We start from the raw sequence: 25,628 nt of genomic DNA, 5'->3' as shown, positions 1-25,628 counted from the left end.
CTACAACTAAGCATCCCCAACTTTGACAATACAGAACTTATCTGAACCAAATTGACACAACCCAAAAAAAAAATTATTATCGGGTTGTTATATCCCACCTGGGAACAACATTTCCACACTAGAGAATATTCTATACTGGACCTGTAATTCCCTCCCACGGGAAACTATCCTAATGGGAGACTTCAATACTGACTGGCTCAACTGTTCCTCTCAAATCCCAACATCGCATATCAACCTACATGGATTCACCCAACTTATCACATCTCCTACCAGGACTGATAAATCCTCCAACTGACACTCTATCCTAGACTGGATCTTAGTGAACAACCCATCCCTGTCAACCCACTCAGGATGCCTCCCTGATGGTCTGAGAGACCATCTGCCAATCTTTCTACTAAGATCCCATACTCTCCACACCAGCCAATCAACCTACCGGCTAATTAGAAGTAAAAAAAAAAACCTTTGACCCAAACAAGTTCATCTCTGCACTAAATAGCTGCAACTGAGAATCATTCCGACAGCTACCCCTTGAAGACACAGTCAACTCCTTCAACACCACCTTCCTTGACACACTAAACTTCCATGCACCCTTTCAAACAATCAGAGTCAAATCTAACTATGCACCCTGGCTTAGTAAGGAATGCAGATCCTTACTCAAGGATAGAGATAAGGCAGGGGAACAGTTCCACGAACACAAAACTCCATCAACAAGACAATAATTCCTAGATCTGCGAAATAAAGCCAAGAAATTAGTAAGAGCAGACAAAACCATCTACTACCATAATATCCAGAAAAAATACCATAATAACCCTCAAAAATTCTGGGCCGCAATTAATAATATACTTCTACCAGGCAAATCAGCTACTCCTACCCCATCAGCCATCAATCCTGACAGCATAGCAACCCAGTTCAATAAATACTTTACCAAAACTATCCAAACCCTTGCTAATTCTCACACTGTCTCCATCATCCCAACCCCACCCACAGCCCAACAAAGCACCAAGTTCCAAAATAGCTGCAACCTTTTTATATTCCACCCCGTGTCTGTTGATACCACAGGAAAACTACTAAGAAAACTAAAACCTACCACATTAGCCGCCAACAACCTCCCACCAGAATTTCGGCAAATCACGGCAGATGCTTTAGCATACCCAGTAGCCATGCTCATAAATAGATCATTATCAGAAAGCATGGTCCCAGATATTTGGAATATCTCACGCATAACACCCTTACATAAAGGATGTAACTCACCTGAACTTACTAATTACAGGCCAATTGCCATCCTGTCCCCCTTATCTAAAATCCTAGACAGGACTATACATGCTCAATTAATGACTTACCTTAACACAAATAAACTATTGTCAAACACTCAACAGAGTTTCTGCCCCTCTCACAGCACTATCACATCCCTCATGTCCTTCACAAATGCAGTGAACCAATATAGAAACAGAGGACTGGTTTGTATCTGATACATTTTTAGACTTGTCAAAGGCCTTTGATATGGTCAGTAATGACAAACTCATCAGCAATCTCTCCACCCTAAATCTCAGTAACTTCACTATCACATGGCTCAGAAGTTACCTATCAAGATGACAGCAGGCTGTCCAATGGCAACAACTCTCCCCTCTTCTCCCTGTTACCTTAGGGGTTCCACAAGGCTCCATCCTTGGATCTCTACTCTTCACCCTCTTCACCAACCAGCTCCACACTGCTACACTACAAGCCACTGTCATACAATATGCAGATGACTCTACACTAATGTGCACAGCTTCCTCCCTTCATGACCTCCACACCACAACCCAAGACTCCTTCCTGTCCATAGAAACATGCCTCAGCAACTCCCAACTCATACTATACCCCAACAAAACAAAGCTCCTTCTCTTCTCCCCAACAAAAGTGACCCCTTCCTCCCAAACTTTCACCATCCTATCCAAAAATAAAACCAACATCACACCTACAACTCATACCAAACTGCTGGATGTAGAAATCGACAACAACTTGAAGTTTGAAATACATGTAGCACAAACCATTAAGAAGGCCCACAAGAAACTAGGTTTACATTACAGAAACAATTCCTAACTAGACACTCAAAAGCTACTATTGCTCACACACAACTCCTATCTTCTCTTCTATATGCCTCCCCAATCCTAACCAAAATCTGCAAATCTGAACTAACCAGACTCGAAGCTTGTTACAATAAAATTGCCAAGTTTGGCACTGATGCCCCATACAGAACACATCACTGTACAGCTCCTAAACACCTAGAATGGCTAGAACTTCCTCAGCTACTACACTTTTAATCAGTTAACCTTTGCCCACAAAATATTGCATCAACCAGACAAAACCCTGCCCTCCAAAAACTATTACAACCATGCATCACTTCCAGACCCCTCCTCTCTAATAATAAATTCCTAACAGACACCACCAAAGCAAATAACACAGCTGGAGAATCACTCTTCTCAAACTACATCCCTAACGTGGAACAAAACTGTTCACCCAAATTACTATCTGCTGCTCTTTAACACAGTTTTAAAAAACTCCTAAAACTAAGCCTGAAAGACTCCTGGCTCTGTTCTTGTAACTGCCCTGGATAGACCTTTAACTGCTCAACTCTACATCTCTAACTTTGTATCTCATTGCCCTCCCAATAAATCCTAATTGAGGCATCTGTCCTTTCCTTCTCTCAGGAGTCTCTTTTTCTTCCCAAGCATGACAAATGACTTGTATACATATGTACATATTCATACTGGGATGTCTATTATACACGTTTATCTAAGACATTTTATATTATATTTAATGTCTTTATCAATGATTTCTTTTCTTCTTGGTAACAATCCTCCCTCATCCAATATGCAGATGACTCGACTCTCTTCTCCATCTCAGACAATATCTCCAATCTTCACAGTTACTCAACAGGCCTTCCTATTCACTGAACAGTGGCTGTCCAGGAATCTACTCATTCTCAACCCTAAAAAGACCAAACTCTTATTATTTTTCCCCCGATCTCTCTCACCTCAAATCCACCTTTACTATTACTTCCTCTAATAAAACTATTGTCCAGCCTGAAGCTCACACTAAACTCCTTGGGGTCATCATAGATGAACTCAAATTTAACTTGCACACCCTCCAAAGCATAAAAAAGACTCACCAGAAACTTGGTTTACTGTATTGCAACAAAAAAATTCTAACTACAAATGCCAGACTCTACTTTGCACAAGTTCTTCTCCTCCCCTCCCTTCTATATGCTGCCCCAGTACTCACCAACATCCATACTACTACTTTAAACAAACTCCAACAAACTTACCACAAGATAGCTAGACTTATCACAAACTCTCCATACAATACACATCAGTGTCTTGCCCTAAATACTCTCCACTGGTTAGAATTCCCCCATCTTCTACTGCTGACACAACTCAAATGTTACACTTCATTCTTTACAAACCTTTATTCTGCCCTGCCTCTCTCTTCCTTCATCTATATCTACACTCCTCCACGGACTCTCCATACCTTTAATCAGCAACTACTACAAATCTACCAACTCAAAAAAATAGCTGGCAAACTCCTAAATAAACACTCCGTTACCCAAGCCTGGAACAAACTCTCAAGAGACATTCGTTCCATCATTCACCCATCCCACTTCAAAGAAAAACTCAAACTTCATCTACTCAACTCCAAAATATGTCCTTGTCAAGCCCCTACTTAAGCTCCCCACAACCCTACTATATACCTTTTCAGTCCCTCCACATACAGCTAAGTTCTCCACTATTGTGGATACTTATTAAACTCTACAATCAATACTGCTGGACTTGACTCTTTTTGTAAATATGTAAATATATATTTTTTTAGTCTGTAAAAATACTGATATGTATATATCATGTGTTTGCATTTCTGCTTTGTCTCTCTAATGTTCTTGTATAACTGATTTTGACCATATTTTTGACTCAAATGTTTGATTCTCTGTAAACTGCTTGTGTTTTTTTTTTGGACTGTTTCTCCTTGGGTCTCCACTGAAAATGGGCCACAAGCCCAGCTAGACCAATAAATAAATAAATAAAATAAATAAATATTTATCTTTTTGTAACTTTTATGTTTGACACTTTGAGCTTGCTTGTAGACAAGCCTTTTTTCTTTTGCAGAGTATATAAACTTTATGTTTTTGTGTAAGTCTTACATTACCTGTAACTGTAACTCAAACTTAGCTAAAACTTGTAACTTTGCTTAACTGGAGCTTTTCTCCCCGGGCCTCCGCTGAAAAAGGACCTATGTCCAGTCGGACTTTCCAGGTAAACAAATGTTAAATAAATAAATAAAATAAAATAAATAAATAAAATATATAATTAAATACCTTCACTAACAAGGTAGCTAATGAAAGTCATGCTCTTTCTTATAAAAATCCATTGACTGCTCATCAGTTCCACCCACCTCTCCCTTTACATCCTTTCCTCATATCCCCCACACATCCCTTTACCCAATTACTTTGTACAATCTTTCATAAAACACTCCGTACTTCTTGCATTCATTATTTGTACATCCCAGCTTCCACTTGACTATCTTGATTTTGTCCACTATGTCTTCTTCTGATGTTTAATCTTCCAGAAAACTAACTTAATATCAGTGTCATCTTCTTCAAATCACCCTCCCTCCTAGTCTATTCCTTCTTTCCCAATGAACTTTCTAATTCATTTAGCCATCTCCTTACTAACACAAATTCCTCCTTAACCCTCTTCTCTCTCTTACTCTCCCTCATACCTTTCTGCTTAGATAACACACTTTCTCTTCAACAGGCCTCCTTATCTTCCCTCTGTAATGTATTAAACCTGATCTTCCCCTCCCCCACTTTCATCCCATCCCACTTCCTCACCCCTATTCCCACCGTTTGTCATCCCACCAAAGTACATTCTTTAGTATATGTTACAAAGAATCTAGTCTCTCTCTCTCTCTCCCTCTCCCTCTCTCTCCTTCCAGTGTCCCAGATTACACCTCCTTTTCCTGTCTTCCCTCTCACTATTTCCAACACAGTTTTACCATTCTGTAACCTAAATTCTTCTATCAATTATACTATCTTGCCATCTCCCTGGAAATTATCTAACCTATTAACCATCCATTCTACTGGCTTGTTGGGCGGCACAGTGGTGCAGGAGTTAGCATCGTCGCTTCATAGCATGAAGATCTCCGGTTCGATTCTTGGCTGGGGTGCCTTCTGTGCGCAGTCTGTATTTTCTCCCTGCATTTGCGTGGGTTTCCACTGGGTGCTCTGGTTTCCTCTCGCATTCCAAAGACATGTGTCTGGTGTGTTTCTCCCTGGGCCTCTGCTGAAAATAGTCTCTGTCCCAGTCGGACTTTCCTGGCAAACAAATGTTAAATAAATGAATAAATAAATAAAATTGTCTCCAGACATCCATTGAAAATGCAAGCCTCTCTCTCTCCAGTTCACCTTTCCACCTATATGTCTACCTCTTCCTAGTTCATGATTCCCTCCTTTAAAACTCTTTATGCCACACCATGTAAAATCCCACAGCTCCAAACAGCCTATCTCTCTTGGGTTTGTAATACCATGCTGAATTACCCTCTAAGAAGTACCCTATCACTTTTTCCCACCACTTTAGATATTGCATTAGCAATTCTCACAACCCTTTCAGCCGATCTTTATTGGATCCAAAGAAAACACATACCACCACCCCACTCCTTCCCTAATCCAGCACCTCTGACTCGCCTACCTTCTCCATCCTCCAAACGTGACTTCTCTTGCCACTATTCTGTCTCTCACATTAAAATCCCTGCTACTTTCTTTCCTCTCCCATTTGTGTAGTGCACCCTTAACTATGCAAAATGTTTACATTCCATCCTATTCAGCTCTCTCCTTTCATGCTTCATTCACTGTACAAACACTAGCTCTACCTCTTGCCTTAGTAATTACACCAAGGCTCTCCCTCTTGACTGGATTGTTAATCCCTGCTACATTTCACTTCCCCAATAAAAATACCCCCCCCCCTCTTGCACTCTTACCTGCCACAACCATGAAGCTATGCTTAGAGGGCACATGGCCCAAGTCCAAAGATCCATCTATGCCTCTCCTAGCACAGCATGTCACTGCCCACTCCTAACCTCCTATCCCACAACAGCAAACTCCTGTATGTTTCCTCCTTGACACTTTCTCCATTCCTTTCTGTAGTTCCCCTGAACTTTCTTTCTCCCCTTCAGCATAACTCCCCTTTCTCCAAATCTACCCCCCTCATTCTTGGATTTCATATTGAGCTGTATATGTGTCAGCTTAAGCTTCATGCTACAGCTTCTCATTTTTGGCTGCCCTAAGAGCTCAACTACCTTTACTTTTTCCTCTGAAAAGTCATGGTTCTTACAAATCATTTTTCAGGCCGCCTTTAACTTGTCATATTACTCATAACCCCATGTTGCGTCTATTTCCCCCCAAATTTAGCAAAGACAATACATCATGTTTGCAACACAGAATACACATCTGTCCTAATATAGAGAACAAAGTTCATGTCATGCAAAAACAACTCTTATCCTTCTGGGCTACTTTTTAACATACAGTAAAGCTTAGCTAAACAGCTACATGCAGATCACTATCGATACAGAAAGAAAACTGAAAAAAATGTATGCTCAGTGAAGGCTATGTATATGTAAACAAAAAATTCCCTCTAACTCTCATGGAGTAAAACTAAATAAATAGAATAAAGAGCAAAACAGATGAAGAAACAACAGTTACTGTTCTATTGCTGATCCAATGCAACCAAACAATCTAGCTACATACCCACAGCAATACAGATTATATTCAACTATGCATGTAAAGGATGCAGTACTCATGGCTGACACTCGCTTGTGTGACACAAGTGAACTGATGTACGTTAGGAAAGAAGGGACATTTGTGCGAACACTGTTTTGGGTGACTTCCAATTGACTGACAAAGGTTAAGTGTTGTGAGTGTGAGTATTTTAGTATTGCAGATGTGTCTGTCGTCAAACATTTTACATGGGGGGGTATGCAATTTAATCTCTCATCTATTTCAATGGATAACATAACAAAAAATAAAAGACGACAAATAAGTGAATATTTACTGGAAACACTGGTACAAACTTCAGCTGTCTGGGCTCAGAATATGCAGAATACTCCATAATCTACTGACAACACACTGAGATGAGAACATAGCAAAACATATGATGCTACCATAATGGTTGATAGCCTAGTATGAACCTATGAACAAAAAGCACAGTTTGCAGAAAAGAAACTACAACACTGTTGTGTTAATAATATATTTTTGTATTTGCTTTTACGTTTATTAAGCACTGTAAATTCATTGTACCCATTTTATTTCTACTAATTTGGATATAGGCATGCACACAAAAAGTGTATGCAACTGGTTCTCTCTTATCAGGATTACGAACCTGCAATAATTGCTAGGTAAAAGGTGTATGGGTGCTAACATTTATTTATGCCAAATGTTTTCTTCATAAATTATTAAATAAGGCATCAATCAGACTACTTCTGTTCTGCAAGAATAGACAAAACCACCTGAAGGAAGAGGAAGGGTAAAAGACATCATATTGTGACACTATAAACTGTAGTCTATCAATAATAACCATTGGCTGAACAACAAAGTTATGTTAGTACAGCAGGCTGCAGTAGGCCACACAGGGGTAGAACAAATTATACAATAATACTAGCTTCTACAATGATGTCAAGGACATTAGTACTGCAGAAAAAGTAAAGCTATGATTTTTTTTCAAGTTACTGACAAAGGTGGTCTTTAAAATACAGAATTCAGTCAGTTCCTTTCACAAATCAATGGCATTAGCAAATATATTTGATAAACATGACAGCAAAAAATATAAATCCTTAACCCTGTTAATAATTAATCATACATACAGAGGCAGCGAGAGAGAGAAAGACAGACACGTACACATATTTCAAGCAGCAGAAGTGCATTTTTAGCTACAATTCCTAAAATGGCTTGAGAACAGGAAGTTCATGTTAAAATACATTAAGATATATGTAGAGGTCTCACTCCATAATCAGAAATCAGTGGAGGTACAAACCTTTTTTATTTTATTACTTTCTGAAATTAGTCTGTTTAAATGTGACTCCTGTGCCCCTTTTAACTCAGAAACTGGAAATTTTTACCTCTATGATTTGTCAACATGACAGCTGTTTTAAACAAGTCCACTGAAAGTGTGGTCCAATGTAAAGCAGTCATTTTTGTTTATGGTGCATGTCCACATTTACAAATGCCTACAGTGCGACTTGGCTACAAAGAGGTACTTCTGCCTCAGGCCTCACTCTAACAGCCAAATAATAATTTCTATAAAAGGCAAGTACAACAGTTGTGCCTTCAGCAGACACGAAAAACACTGGTATAACTTTCATCAATAATCATGTCCATCAAAATAAAACAAAATAATGACCAATGTCTGTTAGCCCCTATGTTGAAGTTTAGATTTTAGATTATATTACTCTTGAAGATAACAAAACTGAATTGTCAGTTTAAGAAATACCTCTACAAATATTTTACTTGTGTGTCTCTTACCATCTGATTAACTGCATGCATAATGACATGGTTTGCATGCAAAGAACTTTTTTTCCCAGATATGAAGGCAGTGGTGTTCTTTTAACCTGTAATGTAGTTTAAGGCTAAAAACTCTTTTAACAAGCACTGTCTATACAGCACCCTAATGGGAATGATTTATATTATGTGAAAAGAAACAAGTCAAATCTCTATTTAAGCACTCCACTCCCCACAGTTTTAGCCAAGTAATTTTCAGATAAGAAAAACAGAAAAGTACAAGTCAACAGATGGAAACTATGCATTGGCATACAGGCCCAAAATTAAGTAGACTGCAGTGAAAAAAAATCAAGCTACAAAAGACCGTTAACAATGCTAGATCCCCCCCCCCCCCAAGGAAAAGTGTATCTATTTTTAAGATTAATAAGCTAAGGCAGATCTTTGAATGGCAGTTTATCTCAGTAGTTAACCTCTTTCAGTAATACTGTATGTGATAACAAAACAGTTATATTATTTCTTGCCGATGACTTTTTTGTCATTACTCTTGTATATCAAGCTTCACAAAAGAGAACATCCTGTTCTGGATCCATCCTAGAAATATCCAGTTCATTTTCTAAAATGATGTAATTGAATACACAGGCATATAAGAAATGCCAGTTTATACAGATATGTGCTAATAATTATAATTTTTTACCCACACAATGAATGATGGAAAAATGGCTTAATACTGAGCCAGCCGAACATTAGTCCACTCAAATCCCTTAATTAGCAGAAACATGCAAGTACTTAGGCAATTACTAGGAAAGGAATATAGTGTCTATTGAATTCTCTGTGGCACTAATGTGAAAACTCAGAATTTTCTTAATTCTGGCAGATAAACAGACATTTTTCAAGAAAATCTTATCTACATTTAAATTCTAGAGAACCCAGCTTGAAAATCTTTAGCATCAGGCAAATGCTGGGAAAGGGTAAACAGTTTTTCAACCCAGGCCAAGTCCACTTGCTTTATACAGAATATACTCAGAAGTAATAAATAGGCCGACAATGTGAGGTCACCCAAATGCAAGAAAATGTTGACATTAGCACCATCGCACTTGATCAACTTGCGCAAGGTTGAAATGGGATTTACAGACACTCATAGTGTTGTCCCAGTGCCAGCGTAAACCTGAGACAATCCATCTCTGAGAGCACGGCAGTCAAACTGTGAGTCCTCACTAATGCATTAGGTGGGGTCATAGAGGAAAGGACCTATAGCACCATCCCCATTTACCTAATTAAGAAGTAAGAGCAGAGTGCTATGCCTCCACAACAACTTTAGGGAGAGCAGGGCTGCTGGGGTTGTACATCAGCTGCCAGCCTGCAAAGCACACCGGCTACTAATTATGTAATTTATCTAGACATATTTTATAGTTGGGGGAGTGCAATGTTTGTCTCATATGGTGCAAGAGTCCTTTGCTATGCTTCTGCCGCTATCTCATGGGGAGGAAATGTCCTTGACTGCTGAGTGTGTGATTATACTCAATGAACATGAGTACATATAAGGGGGTGGGGCAATCCATCATTTGGTGCCATAGTTCCTTGTATGCTGTTTTAAAGAACATGAATATGACATCTGCTTTGTTTATATAATCACATAACTAAGCTATAAAAAATCATAGAAAAGCACAGCAGACTGAAAAGACCACCCTTAGACTGTCACTCAGCTGGAGGTTACAGAATTAATTACTTATGTTTTATGGTTTTTTTTGTGCAATCTAAATATTTTCAGGTTAAAACACTGACTAAAAAGGTCTCTAGACTAATTACCACACAAAAAAGCATTCATAACTCCTGTAGTGATACTACAAACAGGTAACACCATCTACAGATTTACCAGGCAAGTATGGCATGTAAAACAGATTGCCATATCTTTTTTCCATATCTGATGCACACAAGCACAAACACACACACAGACAGACACACAGACAGACACACAGACAGACACACAGACAGACACACAGACAGACACACACACAGACACACACACAGACAGACACACACACACAGACAGACACAGACAGACACACAGACAGACACAGACACACACAAAGACAGACACACACACAAAGACAGACACACACACAAAGACAGACACACACAGACACTCCAGAAAACAGAACCACTTAACAAAAGAATGTAGACTCAGGCAAACTCTGACTCCTGAGGCTTGTAAGACAGACCTTGCCAGCTATGCGGAGAGGATTGTACTGTTATTCACAGACAAACTTATCAAAGCCCAATTGGTCGTGATTAAAGAAACAAATAGGCTGACAAACAATCTGTACAATATCCCTAGATACCTTTTCCAGTATTCCAGTAGTGTGTATCCATTAGGGGATCAATTACTTTTCTCTAGAGAGCTGTATCAACTGGCATTATGATGCATAAAACCCAGTCTAAAAGGACTACCTACAAATAAACATGGAGTATGCAATTTTAAAAATGGAATATTGCCTATTATTTAGGTAGACTTAGATTCAAATAAATAGTATTCATGAAAAACAATAAATCTTGTTTGATAAAAAGGCATTTTGCATTACAGATAGGCATATGACACAGAGGACTAAATACAAATTAGAACTTTTCTTTTCAGGCACCATTTAAATTCTTATAAAAAACTTTCTGCAATGCCATAGCAGGAACTCTGCAACTTCATCCAGCAGAATAGAGTTAAAGTCCCCCACCAGTACTAATGCACACTCAAAAGGTACCTAACATAAAGTACAATACTGCAAGTGAAATTAATTCACGCAGCTGCATTTACCTCAGCAGCTACAGGGTCTGAAGTGATGATGACAGAAACTATGCATTAAAGAAATATTTGTTCCCATCTATACCTTCATTAGATCTTGGACCTGTAAAGGATAGAGGTCAAACAAAACAATTAAATTTCTAATGGCCCAGAGGAGAGTGACTTGGGTCTCCCTGGTCAGCCATACAACCTGTATACTTTGACTATCAAGTGGACGAAGATACTAAAGGCTTTGTTTAAGTAAATTGTTATGGACAGCGCTGTAAAGGAATGATGTGCACACTCACACAGGTTCATAGCTTCATAGGTAGATACTAGGCTATCGGCCCTAGGGCTTATACAAGCCTAGCCAAAAAGGTACCATAGCTTTCACCACCCAAGAAAATTATTTTCCTGTGCCCCTGTCGAGCAGAGCCACAGAGGTGATCCCCGGGGTGAATTTCATATTTCACATGGAACAAAAACACACTCATGCCCATATTACTAGTGTGTAAATTCATTATTTCCAAATTTCACAATTTTTTTTTGGCATGGTAAACATCAGTCAAGAAAACTAACAGTAAGTGAAACTGTTTTTCACTGAACAGCTAACGAATAAAAAAAAAAAAAAAAAAACAGTAGATATCTAAAATGCAAGTCAGTGAATGATTCTCATCAAACTGCAGTGCAAAACAGTTACATACTGAAGGTAATACAAATGAATGCAGGTTGGTATAACTGCAAATTCATAAAATATCTATTGATAATTTGCAGTTACGATACCTGGGTGTAAGGCTGACAGAACTCAGCAAATTCAGTGGTGATCCTGTACATGTGTACCTCATCTAGTGGGTTTGCGCATATGGGTGTGCCGTGGGAGTGTTTACCCTTTTCCTCAATGTAGTGCAATCTCGGACTCGGTATATTTAATTACATTATGGTCCCGAAATGTTGGGTGGTGGGCATGATCTAGCCGGGCCTTGCTACTGTGCACCCGGTAAGGTACGCAAGTACAGCATAACCAATCCATTTTGACTGTATCACTGTGCAACTAAGTAGCTGCATCTTGGGTATGGCAATTAAGCACAGAGGACTAAAGGTATGAGCTGCTGATGAGATGTTTCCTGCAGTCCTGCATTTTATTTCTTCAGACTCCATTTGCTTGCTGCGTGACTCTGAGGGAATCACTTACCTGGACAATGCTCCTGGGCTGAATGTGAGAAAGGTCCATGTGAATCAGTGCTCTACCCCAGCTAACATATACAAATAAAACAAATACAAATAAATAAAACCAGTTATATTTACAATGTGTCCTTAATCTTCTAATAGCAAAAACAAAAAATTATTTCAAAGTAGATTTAACACTTTTGATTTCTAAATAACAGTATTAGACATTATTTTAAGCATAAAAAAATAAAGGTTACCCTTTAAACAAATTAGCAACTTCCTAAACAATGAACTTGACTCTGACCTCCAATGTACTAAAACAGTTGTCAAGGTCAAATGACAAGCATGGTGTATCATACCAAACCACACTCACCAGTATAGACAAAGGTGCGACAGAACATGTAGTGGTACCCTCTTGCCTGTGTTATGGTTAGTTTACTAAGCTATCTTGACATTTGCTGATTTAACAAATCCTGTAATAGGATTACTAAAGATGCCTTGGTGTCATCTTACTATATTCAACCCCCCCCCCCCCACCCCCAGAACAGATAGCATAATTTAAGCAATTCGCATTACATGTCAGTACATAAATTATCTGGATAATGTCTATAAATCCATCTACAACCCCTTTTCCCAGTTTTGTATGTGGGGTTGTGGTGTCACACCAACAGTGGCAATCATCTACCGAGGCAATGATTACAGAGTGGCTAGCCCTACGGTTTTCATTCTTCCATATTACTCACACACACACACACACACACACACACACACACACACACACACACACACACACGTACACTCACATCTATGGCCAATTTAGTGTGTTCAATCCACCTACTGCATGTTTTTGGAATGTGGGAGGAAACAGAAGCACCTGGAGAAAAACCCACGAACAAAGGAAGGACATGTAGACACCACATGGAGGGTGCTCAAGTTGAGAATCAAACCAGAGACTCTCTTGCTGTGAGGCAAAAACTCTCCTTGCTGTACTACTGTGCCATCCTTATCTGGATACTAAGCTTTCCATTAATCTATCTCTAAGTGCAGCTGCCTTCCCTCCTTAACTTCAAACTTTACAACTATCCAAGCAGGAATTAAAGGAGGTATCACCTTCCCTTACAAGCAGAATTAACTGAAAATACAGTTTGTCAACACAATCATGGGAGATGTATCTCAAACTAAAAAAACTTCAGAAATCAAGTTTATTATTCTGCTTATTTTCTAAGCACTTTACATTAAAATACTGTTCATACAAGGTAAAATTAAATGACACCCAAACAGAACTAAAAAACGATGTAATCATTTGCTATAACGATTCTCATTAAGCTAACAAACATGTTAGAAATGGTAGCAATACTTCTTATTTATTTACTCTTCATTGACCAGGTTAGTTCCACTAGGCTAGTGGCCTCTTTTAACGGGAGACCTGTGGTACATATAATATCAAGGGAAATTTGGCCAGGGAATCAAGGAACATATCCTACTCTTTTTGATAGGTGCTGTGGGATCTTTTACATTCACTTGAACTACCACCACCAGATGGGACCTCACCCAAAGGGCAACACACTCAGGTTAAAGCTCCCCTAATGCAACACCGCAGTGTCAGCAATCCAGTCATCTGGAGTGGGAATACAAGCCCGCAGCCTTCTGGTCTTCCAACACCAAAGGAAAGTGTGCTGCTGCTACCTGTTGCTCCACTGACCCTGCTACTTAAAGAAACTGTGACCAAAAATGCAACATTGTTACATGAGCAAAAACAAACAATATAACAATGTTAAAGTTCTAATTGCTGTAAAACAAACTCAATAACTCCCTTAAAATCCAAAAACTAGCAGAAGAACAACGTCCAATCAGCACTTAAAATATCTGTAATAACCATGCAAAATTTTAGGCATACAGGGCTTTAGTCACAGATCATAAACAAGTCTTACCATAGTCTTATCTGAGAGTAAAAATAAACTGGCCACTGTGCTCAGCACACCTTAAAAAGTTGATATTAACCTGTAGAAAAAAAAAACATTAACTTACAGTCTCAGTATCACAAGACTAGATGCTGCAATGTGAATCGAGTGAAGCTCTCCTTCTTCCACTACAAAATGCAATGACCTCCTTTCACTATCCAACAATCCTCATGTTTTACTGTATCGCAGCAAACTTCACAGACTGCAAACAAACAGAACTTTGTGGCCATTCTGCCATTACTATGATGATGAGTCTTCCTTTCTTTGACCACTTAATCAAAACACCATAAGGGACACAGACAAAGGTAACAAATACCTTTCTGCTAGAGTCATTATTACGATGGTTTAATGTATCCAAATAGCAAAATACAGAAGAGTAAGAGAAACCCCATAAAAAAAGCTTTGTAGCAGACGTCTGCCACTATAGTTGAGAGCCAAACTACATGTAAAAGACATAGAACTGCTAAGACTATCCTACTCTCAAACCAGCTTCAGGTAAGAATACGTAATGCAAAATTATGCAGATACCTGTAGTTACTCTCCACATTTTATGATGAAACCTGTAGGTAAATACACCAATTGCTTCATTCCACAGTGCTGGTTTGTGCTTAAACAATGTACTGCCTCGATCTATGAATATTAAGTGTAATTACATAAAACTTATAGTGACAAAGGTGTGTATATAGGAAGAGAGCATCCTAACAGTCAAATTATACATTGAATTGTTTCTTAAATGTTAAGATTAGTTCTCCTTGAAACTGCAATGGGGCATTATGAACTTAACTTAGGACTTGATTACTGAAAACAGATCAGGATTTATTCTCGGGGAGATGCAGCAGATTAAATGAGCTTTTAAAATAGCACACATTAGTCATAAAACATCTAGTGGTTTCTGTCTTGTTCCTCCCAGCATACCAAACTTTTACAAGTGGTTTGCATTTGCACGCTTGTTTACAATCTCAGGCTGTAAAGCAGTTCTTGGGAAAATTATGTGGGAACAGTAGAGGGGAGGTGCAATACTGAAAATGCATGTTACTCTTTTGTAATCAATAAAAACACTTATTTTAGTAAATATTTTTCTAAATAACTCTCTCTGCTATATACTTCCTTTTACTACATCAAACCTGGTATACATGACAGCTGATTACGTCCACATTTTTTGTCTATGTTGAATCTGACACTTGCAGCAACAGGGAATACATTACTTAATAAAACACAACAAGCAGGTTTATCTAGCAAAATCAGCAGTCACTAAAGTTAGGTACAGTACTGACAAAGAATTCAAGCTGTGGTTTTATGGTTTCCTTTTATATGGAATAAGGAACCGAATCCTACCTCACAAAGGATGCAGCTGCAGGTGTCTTTTTGTAAAGGTCATTTTAACAAAGTAGAGAATGACTTATCTGTCAATTGAAGGATGAATCCCTAATTATACTTCAGAAACAAAACACTTGTCATAACCAAGAGCATCCTAGCACGCTGTTTACTGTACTGTTATCACTTAAACTCAAACAGTACAACTTTTCTCTAATTCTGGCACTGATCAACTTGTTTCAACCAGTCCATTGCTGTGTTGCTGCTGTGCCATATAACTTATAAATTACTGATCAAAACCATCAGCAACTGATAACAATGACAAAACTTTTCAAACTATGCAGAAATAAACTGCTGTGCATAACAGTACTGTGTAGGAATAGCTTCCCCACTTCCCCAAAACAACTCGTGCATTAAAAATGAAGGATTCTGAAACAAATGTTACAAACAATGAAGGAGCAAAGCTCAAGATATTTTTTGCTGGCACACCTACAGTGTTTGGGTATGATGGAAATTCAAAATGCAGCAGTATCACAAATTGTTACATACTGCTGTGTTCAATAATTCTGATAACCAGTAGCTATTTTGATGATGTCTGCAAAAAAATGTGTGACAGCTCTCTGATGTGCTGTTGACAGGTACAGTGAAACTTCACATGATGTTACTTGCAGCTCAAAACAGTGCTTGAGTAGGCATCTAATGAATGCCAGTAAACCAATTCAGAGAAAGAAAGAGTGTGATTAAAGGAATTTAAGCAAGAATGGAGAATGTTGCACTGACCAGATTGACAACTTAATGCTGTTATATAAACCTTCACACAGTGCAGCTCAAAAAACACAGTAATTCCCATGTGAGTGTGTTATTGACTACACACCAAAACAAGACAATGTCTTAAGCAGCAAGACATGAGCATTAAAATATTAAATCTCTTATCTAAGCATTGCCATATTCAAAAGATCCTGAGTATGAAATAACTGCATTCATATGCCCCAATGAATTCCAGAAAACAGCTTATGGTAAAATCTAACATACAATAAACAGGAACTGTATCGAAATACATATATCCAATAATGGTAAATGAAGCATCGGTGAATCTGGTAGTGCATGTACCCCAACAATACTACCGCAAATGTGTAAATGATTAACTTGTATTTGAACTCCAAAATGTTAAGAAAGCCGATGTTAGATATCTACACTGACACTCAAAATCACTGTGCCCCGCCTTTCGCCTACTCTAGCAAATTATAAATATTCAGGATTATTTAAATTAAAATTACATTCTCAAAATGACTGGACTGTTTAAATATCACTCTCACAAATCCATAGGAAAACACATTTCTGGTTCCATACTGCCATGCTGATTCTTCTGTTGGCATTGCAGGTTAATATAAACAGCTAAGAAACTAACAGCATTAGGTCTTTTCAGATTCGAAGGATAGAGTTTCATATGTATAAGTGATCATATTTTCAGTGATAATTATGAATATAATTTTTTTAAAAAGTCAGTACCTTTTGAACATTAAGGCAGAACAATCGCAGATGACCCCAATTCCAAAAGACTTGCTCTCAGTGTAAGTGACCACATACATTGACAGCACATCTTTTGGAATCTGGCCTCTGGTGTAAGCCAGTTTATAGGCAGGACTTACACCAAAGTAAGTCACTTACACTGAGAGCACGTATTCTGGAATAAAAGCAGACTTATAACGTGAACAACTCTTTTGGAATCTGGCCCATGACTTCATGTTTTTGTATAATGCAGCCATGTCACCAATGGTCTCTTGCTTAAAAAGTTCATTTGGCTAGACTTGCAAGATGGATATGCACTGATCAACAGCTTAACTTCAGCTCTCCAGTGATAAAAATGAAACTGAGAGATAGGGGCTAGTAATTCTGCTAGCTTTACTAAAATTCTATTTCTGACTACTAAGTACAATGCCTGAATGCCAGCGAAGAAGAAACTTAGAAAGCCTGAAAGAAAATCCACTACAAAAGGTGAAGAGAAAACACGGACTAAGAAGAATCCTGATGCTGTTTACAAAAAGCAGTTCAAGCTCCAGCTCTTGTACACTAGATGTAATTTAGAGGAAAAACTAAATCAAATGTACTCAGTTGATCAAAATAAATGAAACACTGAAGGAGTATAGCAACTCAAATAAAAAAGGCAGGAAAAAATGGAACAAGCTTTAGCAAGTATTCAGATGAAATGAAAAAAAGTACAAAAATCAGTGGTCTAAATGCAGAAAAGGCTGGCTGAGTATGATATTTCTCAAGCAGAGATGTTTCAAAAAATACTAGAGTTAGAGGCTAGAGCTTGCAGAGAAAACCTGAAAGTTTCTTCTGTACCAGAGAAACTGGAAGAAACAGACTACATTAACTTTATGACAGCAGAAATATATACTATTGGACTATCAATCCATGTAAGGATTTGTTAATTAAAAGGATATATCACGTGCATGCTCCAAACAAGGCCATGCAAAAGCAACCAAGACCTGCCGTTTTAATGATGCAATCATAACAGCAGATAGAGTTGATCCTGACAAAACTGTGACAGAAGGGCAAAGTAGTAAAACCTGGATACACTAGAGTATTTCAGGAAACAGATTATTTACTGTACAGCAGGCAGAAGAGAAGCAAAATTATCCTAGCAATCAGAGAATATAGAGAGGCATGTGTGAGATTCAAGTTGCTACATGCAACTGTCTTCAAAATGTTTTTTCCTGGAGAACCAAAAACATTGATGAACAAAAGGCTATGGAGGAAATACAAACGTTTGCATAACAAAAAGTGACCCATCAAACACAAGGGGATTCTGCTTCTCATTCTTCTGACAAAGAAAAAGAAAATGCTTGAGAGACAGAAAAAAGTACAGAAGTTGAAAAGAATCAGGAGTACCTCGGACTGGAACCAGAGTCTGGTGTTGGGAAATGGAGATGAACAGGAGGAAGGCAGCAAACGCTGAAACTAGAGCATATATGTGAGACTACAAAACATCAATCATGATTGTGAAATATGGCTTTACAGAAAAAGTAGCTGTCAAAGACTGGACTTATGTTGACTTTGTTAAACATGTGGGTGGACTAAAAAAGACCTTCATGTCAGAGGACACTTAAAAGAAAGCAAAAGTAACTAAGTAAAACTATTTTTGTTCTTAACAGAATTTGTATAAAATATTTAATGAAATAAACTGCAAGCTAAATAGTAAAGCAGATTTATGTAGCATGTCATCTGGAGTATCTAAAATGAGGGGGGTTGAAAGTGAGTTTTTTCAGTAACTGCTGAATATAATAAAGATGATAGTGTAAACAATTACTTTTTTAGTTTAGGAAATATTAAAAAGAGAAGAAAAGCTAGACAAACGTATGTTTAAATTAATATGCTGTAATCCTGGGCTATTGGGATGAAGTGTAAAAATGCACTAATTATAACATGTAAAGTTGAGATTTTCTCTAACTTTTGCATAGGTGAATGTCTGGATTAACGCCCTTGGCTTAATCCAAAAACATTTTTTTTGTGTAAGCATGTGGGTTTGAAAAAAAAGAAAACATGGTGAATGCATTCTCTTTCCTTTAGCAAACAAATGTTCAGTGTGAGATGAGATGTCTGCAGCTGAGGGCAGGTGTATGTCCTGTTCTTATGTTTACATGGAGGCAAACAGATTATAGGTGCAGGAAATAACTTTTAAGAATTTTCAACATTCTTTGCTGACAGAATTGTAAAATTAAAAGGTATAAGACCAAACAACTAAGAAAGAAATAAAGTTTGAAATTACTGGAAGCGAGTAAGAGATAGCAACTGCCCGGGAAGTCAACTACTTCAATGCATTTACAAGAACAGTGTATGATTTAGTTTTATTTAAAGACAGCCAGTGCTATCTTTAAATAAAACTTTTTCTTAAGGCTAAAAGGTTATGTTTTCTGAAAGCATACAAACATTTTTTCACATCTGTGATGGGAACAGGGATAATAAAAGAACAGACAGCAATTAGTATAAGTGTGAGTACAGGAGAAATATGCACTTTAGCATGAATAACCTTAATTTTAGGTTAGGCTGTCAATTTGGGACAACTGCTCCTATTAGGAGGGTTAAACTTCATTATTTGAATATGTACACAGTTTTATGTGTTTAATTTAAATTAATAGATTCTGGAGATGTTCTGGGGGTGTGTTTGTTTGTGGGTTTTCATTAAAACAAAATGTCTTGAAAAATGTGATACAGGATCAAATGTCGATGACCAAAATGCAACTGTATAAAAGATTAACCTGCCAAACATTAGTGAATGCATGTAATACAAAAGTTTGAAAAAAGACATTTTAAAAGCTGTCATCTATAACAGGTAGAAATAGTAACTTCTTATCAAAATGGCTACACTATCCATATTCCTTTAGAATGTAAATTACCTCACAGGTACAGGCAAAAAGGTAAGAGTAATGAATTATACTAAGAAATGCAGAGTGCAAAGAGCAGTGCTGCAGGGACAAATTTGAAAAGAAAGAAACATGTGAATTTGATAAAGGATTTTAGGATGGGCATTCAGCAGAACATCAGGGACAGAGGAAATGGGGAGTAATTAAACTAACTGCTAGAGGAGCTCCAATAGTTACAGAGGAGAGAAAAAAAAGATAATGGTAGATTTGTGTCAGTAATGGGCTACTGTCAAAGGAGGGGGATTATGCTGGCATGTATTTATATTCCGCCTGAAACTATTATGGAGCTTCAGCAGAGAACATTACTTACAGATGGGGACTGGAACTTGATTTGCAACAGCAAGGATGTGCCTGAGGGACCTAGAAGGGAAATATAACAAAACAGGTTAGATTTCTGAAGAAAGTTATGAAAATATTTGGTAAAGAAGACTTAAAGGTAGTAGTAGGAACTCAGAGAGAATTTACATATTATTCCCCAAGGTACAATAATTGGGCTATACTAGAGAGAAATTATATTTCACAGGAATATGCACATTTAATTAAAAAGTTTGACACACATCCAAAAACTACTATGATTGCTTGTCAATAAAAACTGAGATAAAAATGCAGGGTAATGAAGTAAAAATTAGTCATTGGCTCTTCCCCACCTACCTGTTAAAAGAGAGGAATTTAAGGAATGGACAGTGGAAATTATTTGAGAGTTATTACAGAAGACAAAAATTTCTTCAGAAATTATAGCTAGTGAGAGGGATAAAATTTTATTTACTTTATTTATTGACATTTGTTAGCCAGAAGCCCATTTTCAGTGGAGACCAGAGGAGAAAAGCTCCAATTACATACAATAAAGTATACATGACAGTTTAACAAGCCAAATAGTACAATGAGCAATTTCAAAAAACAAAGAGATTCAGGTGAGAAAAAAAACATTATATGTTTTCATTAAAATTCAGGCATTTCAAAAGCAAAAATATAAATATATTTTACTGGAGTGTATACAACAGAGTGTAGTGAGGTTATGTAGGGTCATGTCAAGTACAGCTTTTTGTCCTCATAAAGTGTAGTTTGAGTTCTTTCTTAAATTGTAAAGGGTATGTTATGGAGCATAAATGGGATGGAAGGCTATTCCATGCCTGGGATAGGGAGGATTTATAAAGTAATCTACCAATAGATTTTTTTTGGTTGATAGATGTTGAGGAGTTGCTGGTTAGAGGTATGAAGTATGCGAGTTGGTATATAGGTGGACACTAAGGAGGACAGGGCTGGGCAGGTTAATGGTTTATACAGCATGGAGTGGATTATTTGAAACTGAGATAGAAGAAGTTGTGGGAGTTCTAGCCATTGTAAGGAGTACAGAGAGAGGCAGTGGTGAGAGTTGTGGGGGGGAGTTTGTGATGAACCTTGCTATTTTATGGTATGTTTGTTGGAGTTTGGCCAGGGTAGTTTGAATATTAGTTAGAATAGGGGTGGCATAGAGAAGGGAGGGAAGAAGAACAGCCTGTGATAGGGATAGTCTGGCATCATATGTCAGGAAACTATGGTGTCGGTAGAGCATGCCTAGCTTTTGGTGAGTTTTCTTTATACTTTGTAGAATATGCAGGTTAAATTTAAGTTCATCATCAATGATGGCTCCTAGAAGTTTTATGTGGGAGTCAGGTTATATTTTGGTGTTATTAGAGGATGAGATAAGAAAGTTAGATTTTAGAAATGAATATGGATTTTAAAAATAGGGTAGAAATAAAAGAAATATGGTTAAGAAGTAACGGGAATTATTCAGAGTGGTTGAAAAGGTTACACTATTGCACAATAAGGGCAGTCTCACAGAACAAGCAGCAGCACAACTGCTGAGTGCTAAAGACAAAATTCACACAGTTGCTGAGAAGAAATTACAGAGGGTGGTGAAGATGGCTGAGAAAATCTTGGGCACAAACCTCACTTCTATTCAAAAGCTTTTCTTTACAAGAGTAAGAAAGAGAACATACAAAATATTAAGCTGATTTTACATATCCGGCCCATAACTGGCTCTTACAACTTGAGTCTGGAAGGAGGTACTCCAGCTTCCACTACAGGACTACTAGATTCAGGAACAGTATGTATCCTACATCTTTGAGACTTATTAATTCGGATGCCATCCATAATACCTGATACACTGAAGCCTCTTTTTTTTCATTTAATCCTACTGCTCTGAACAATTACCGCCAGTATTACTATTACGCAATATGATGGCTCTACTGACTCACGTCTAAGGTTGACAAGTGCAATATGGTAACTAAGCAGCTGCTACTCACTAGCCTCTGTTTATTCTTACCAAAGAAGGGGTCTTTGTGGTGGGTATTTATTTATTATTTATCACTGGATAATGGGTATTGAGTGTGTTTTTGTAATATGAACTACCTCTTGCATGTCATATTTTGTTATATTATTCTTTGATACCGTTATATCTATGTTATCTGCACTGCATTTCTCTCTTGTGTTGACATGTGTAATTTCATTTAGGATGCACTTTTGTGGTCCTAAATGACAATAAAATTTCTTTGAAGTTTGAAAATAAGGAAGTATCTGGATAATATAAGTTTAGAAAGATTGCTGCTAGGCAACTGTTTTTTTTTTTTTTGTGCAAATAACTCCAGAGCAAAAAATGTCAGCACAATGACTTAGGCAGCAGAAAGCAGAAAGGGTTGTTGGCAAATGTGGGGAGCATATAACAAGACAAATAACCAGAGATGTTGTAGAGATATTAGATATTTTAGAAATTTTATGAAACTTTGCCTAAAGCAGAGGAATGTGGAAATCAAGATCACAAATGGAAACATTTATGGAAGACTTTAAGTATGTCAAGTTTAGAGGTACATAACATTAACAATTAATAATTACGATAGGATGAGATGAGATAAAAACAGTGGCATATAATCAATCTGCAGGAAAGTCTTTAGGAACAGATGATATTCCTGTGTTAAGTTAAGAAGCTAGCAGGAAAGAAAGTGACAAAGATCTGAGAGGTTTTATTTAACTTTTTTTTAAAAGGAGGAGAAGCAAGCTGTGGTGGCTGTGATATCTAAACAGAGTAAAGACCCATCAGACCAAGATAAGACCAGAAAAGGATATCTCATTGTTGTGGAACTTTCTGAGACAGTTTCAAGCCTTTTCAGGATATAAAATTAATGAAGATAAAACAAAGACTTTATCTGTAAATAATGTAGCCACATATCAACCGATTCAGCAATACTCATATTTATGAGGACAATGTAAGATCAAATATTTAGAGGTATGGATTAAAAATGTTTTTGCTAAGGCAGCTAAGGATATGTGGGAAGAGACTAAACAAATGATGATATAAAAATTGAGAAACCAGAAGCTCTTGTTTATGGGCATGGGCAGCAAAATACAAGCCGAAATGTGTTTAGTCCCTTTAGTCTTATAAACAGGTCAGGCATATTTTTATCAACCAGAGTATAAGTTGTTGACAATAACAAACAGGGGGAAGACTTCAAGGGTCAAGTGGAATAAGCTGATCCTTCCAATAGATCAAGGTGGTTTAGGATTACCTGATTTGAAGGGATATTTTAGAGCTACACAGATAAGTCTCAAATACACATATACACACACACACATATATATATATATATATATATATATATATATATATATGTATATGTATGTATGTATGTATATATATATATATATATATATATATATATGTATATATCTATATATATATATATATATATATATATATATATATATATATATATATATATATACATATATATATACATATATATATATACATATATATATATATATATATATATATATATATAAGGGATCCGGACACATGCTCAACTAGCATATGTCCGAATCACAAAACATCGAACACACATACATGAAAGCGCCTAACATCGACAAGCGCTTCCATGTACACGTGCCTTTTTTGTAGATCGGACTACAGTGCGGGTAAGGGAAAATTCATTTTTCCCCACTGTAGTGCGATCTCAGAGTGAGAATAATAAAGTAGGGGGTGTGGGGGGTGCAGGGGTGCAAAGCCCCCCTGCAGAAACGTAGATTTGTTTTTTTGAACTACACATACATGGAAGCGCTTTTCGATGTTAAACGCTTTTGTGTATGTGTGTTCGATGTTTTGTGATTTGGACATATGCTAGTCGAGCATGTGCCCTAGACCTATATATATATATATATATATATATATATATATATATATATATATATATAAAACACAAGCAGAAAGGTATTAATCAAAGTGGAAAGGGATGATGATGAAACCAGGGGGGAAACTCAAAAAATAAGGAGAGTGTGGGATTTTGGATTAAGATCTGTAAGGAGAACAACAGGCATACCGAACACTACATTCATAAAATAGCAGAAAGTATTTTAAGGACTAAGCCGGAAAAGGGAGATTTTGACAGAAGGGATGACTGCAATTAGGAGTACAGAGAATAGACAAAAGGGGGGCTGGAATTTACTAAGACAACTGGCAAAAGGAATGAACTATTGGGAGCAAATAACTAGACAGGGAAAGGTAAAAGAATGGGAAGAGGCTGAGAAGACATTTGGATTACATGCTAGAGACTGCTTTCCCTACTATGGACTGATAGCAAAATATAGGCAAAGAGAAAGGGATAGGGGGATCCTAAGTGGAAGACCTGCACTGTTAAGAGTTTTTAGTTGAGACTACAAACAGAAACTGCTGTTAAAAAAGGGACAATTATAAAGTCCTATAAAATAATACACAAATAGCCGTGGTGGTACAGCGGTAGCGTTGTTGCCTCACAGCAAGAGGTTCTCCTGTTCGATTCTCGGCTGGAGTGCCTTCTGTGTGGAGTCTGCATGTCCTCCCCACGGTCGAGTGGCCTCCGAAAGATATGCGGGAATGGGCGTGCTTTCGCTGAAGATTGGGCGTCGGGCTGGCAACTCGGCACCATAAAAGTCTACTGCCAATCATTAGCGGACTGGACTTCCGCTGTGGCGACCCCTAACCAGGAAAAGCCTAAAAGACAAACAACAACAGGAATCAGTCAGAGAAGGTTAGAAAAGATTGGGGAGATAAACTGGATAAGCAACTTACAAGGGAACAATGGGAGGGCATGTGTGTGCCTTCCAGCTATGCAACAATGTCTAGAGGATTTAGTATTTTTGCTTAGAAGTGTTTGCACAGGTGTTATTATACCCCAAGCAGACTCCCAAGTAATTTTTCTCGGGTAGATGACAAATGTTGAAGGTGAGATGCTGAAAAAAGAGGTATCTGAGAACATATGTTTTGGGAGTGTAATGAGTAGACAGACTCCAAAAACATTTTACAGAGTACTTTGTCATAACTACTGGTGAGCAAATGGGTGCAGCTAAGGAAATGATTCTTTTGAGCTGGGACACAGGATCTGAACTGCCTAGACATAGTAAGGTCTTGTTAAGTTTAATTCTGGTGGCTGCCAAAAAAGCTATTACTAGAAAATGGAAGT

General features: G+C 37.6%; 1 protein-coding gene across 2 annotated transcripts in view; it reads right to left on the bottom strand.

The window, feature by feature from the left end:
• ITPK1 (inositol-tetrakisphosphate 1-kinase) overlaps positions 1-25,628 on the bottom strand; it is a 1,534,199-nt gene that overhangs the window by 525,345 nt on the left and 983,226 nt on the right. The gene's annotated exons all lie outside the window — the stretch shown is intronic.

The sequence above is a fragment of the Protopterus annectens genome, chromosome 6.part0, assembly GCF_019279795.1.
Source record: "Protopterus annectens isolate FY-2018-M chromosome 6.part0, PAN1.0, whole genome shotgun sequence".
In the NCBI taxonomy this organism is placed as follows: Eukaryota; Metazoa; Chordata; order Ceratodontiformes; family Protopteridae; genus Protopterus; species Protopterus annectens.
Note: the sequence above shows the minus strand (reverse complement) of the source record. Positions and strands in the feature narration are given on the sequence as shown.